We start from the raw sequence: 2,500 nt of genomic DNA, 5'->3' as shown, positions 1-2,500 counted from the left end.
CTTCTGTAAACAATTAGCATAATGATGATATTAATAATAGCACATGTTTATGATAGCGATAGGACTTGAAAGGATAGGTTTATAGGATGCTAACAAACTAATAAAAACTGTAATTGTAAGAGCAACAATATGAATGGTAATGAAAAGAAAGAAAAAACAAATGAAATAATGTTGATGATGAAATTGATAATGATAGAAATATCAGTGGTAATTATACTACTACTATTGCTACAATGACTACATCTGCTACTACTGCTGTTATTAACACGGCTTGTAATCAGTAGAAGCAATAACATCAGATATTGCATTCAAATGATGACAATGATATTATCAGTTATAGTATAAAAATATGCAACCGGAAGTCACAGCAATATGTTAAATGTAAGATGCAAATGAAAACGTGATAATGATGACGAAATATATGAGCAATAGTAGTGGCATTCAGGATAAAAGGAAAAAAATGATAACGGAATTATGATGATAAACGAAAAAAAAAATCATAAAACAATAACAATGATAATGGCATTAGTGGCGATTATAATGTAGATGATTATAAATTTGGTAGTGGTAGTAACAGCAACAATGAAAACAATAATAATAACTTGATAAAGTTGACAATAGCATTAGTATTAATTTTAATGATGATAAAAATGATACCAATAATGATAATGATAATAATAATAATAATGACAATGATAATAACAAAAATAATGGTGATAATATTAATGTTAATTATTATAATACTAATAATAATGAAAATAATAATAGTAATGATAATAATGATCATAGTAATAGTGATTATAACAATAATAGTAATAATTGTAATAATGATAATAATGATAATGAAGATGATAATAATAATGATAATAATACAAAAAAATAGAAATAGTAATAGTGATAATAATAGTGATAATGATAATAATAGCAATGGTAATGGTAATGATAAAGATGATACTAACAAAATCATTATGATGATAAAGATATCCACAATGATAATAAACGGACACCGATAGTGATCATGATGATGCTTCTACAGCCACTAATGATAGTAATGACAACAGTAATGATGATAATTATAATGACGACAACGACGACTACGACTACGACGATGATATGAGGATGATGAAGATGAAGATGAAGATGATGAAGATGATGAAGATGAAGAAGATGATGAAGATGAAGAAGATGATGAAGATGAAGAAGATGAAGATAAAGATGATAAAGATGATAAAGATGATGAAGATGAAGATGAAGATGATGATAGTGATGAAAATGAAGAAAATGAAGATGAAGATGATGAGGATGATGATGATGATGATGTGTAAGTGTCAGTAATTTCAACTCACCAAGGGCTGAACGTCGCTTTGCCTCCCTTGGCCTTGGCGAGGGAGGCACAAAGGGTCTGCTTAATCCCCGTCAGTCCTTTTAATGATAATAATGATGGTAATGAAACTAACAGTGATGATGATGATAATAGATGACTTCTTTAAGATTATGATAATGATAATGGTAATAATGATGATAACAATGATAATGATAACGATTAAAACAATAGTAATAATATTGATAATGATAATGTTAATGATAATAATGATGATAATGATAATGATAATAATGATGATAATGATAATAATAATAATGATGATAATAACAATTTTGATAATCAATGATAATGATGATAATGATGATGATGATGATGATGATGATGATGATGATGATAATAATAATGGTAATAATAATAATAATAATAACAATAATAATAATGAGAATAATAATTGTAATAATAATAATAATAATAATAATAATAATAATAATAATAATAATGATAAAAAAATAATAATAATGATAATAATAATAATGATAATAATAATGATATTTATAATGATGATAATGATGATATAATGACAACGTTAGTAATAGCAAAGCTACTGATGATAATGATATTATTTATAGTAGTAGTAATAACACAAATGGTAATGATAAAAATGATAAGCATAATGAGAGCAATAATGATAATGATGATAATGATGATCATATCAACATGAAAATTAGTAATATAAACAAGAATAATGATAATAATGATAACAGAAATTATAGCAGTTAGAAGCACCATGGAAAAAGAGTCCAATAAAAATAATCACACGAAAAAGTTCTTTAATAATTTCAGGATTCGGATCATGACCCAGATCACCACCAGAATTTTAATGGCATCACCTTTATTAAAAGTTTCATAAAAATCTATTCATAGCCTTTTGGGTTGTCCTGCTAACCAACGAACTAGTGAACAAACAAACAAGAAGCCCTGGATCCGGATTATCATTTCATAAAAATCTGTTCAGAACTTTTAGTTATCCTGCGCAGGATCTTAATCCCTACCAAAAGTTAATGGCATCTAAGTTAGGCTATGGCACACCTGGTAAAAAAATCATAAAAATCTGTTTACAACTTTCTGAGTTATCCTGCCTACCAGCGAACAAACAAGCATGCTTGTGACTTTGAC

Source organism: Penaeus vannamei, chromosome 29 (assembly GCF_042767895.1).
Source record: "Penaeus vannamei isolate JL-2024 chromosome 29, ASM4276789v1, whole genome shotgun sequence".
NCBI classification, from domain to species: Eukaryota; Metazoa; Arthropoda; class Malacostraca; order Decapoda; family Penaeidae; genus Penaeus; species Penaeus vannamei.
Note: the sequence above shows the minus strand (reverse complement) of the source record.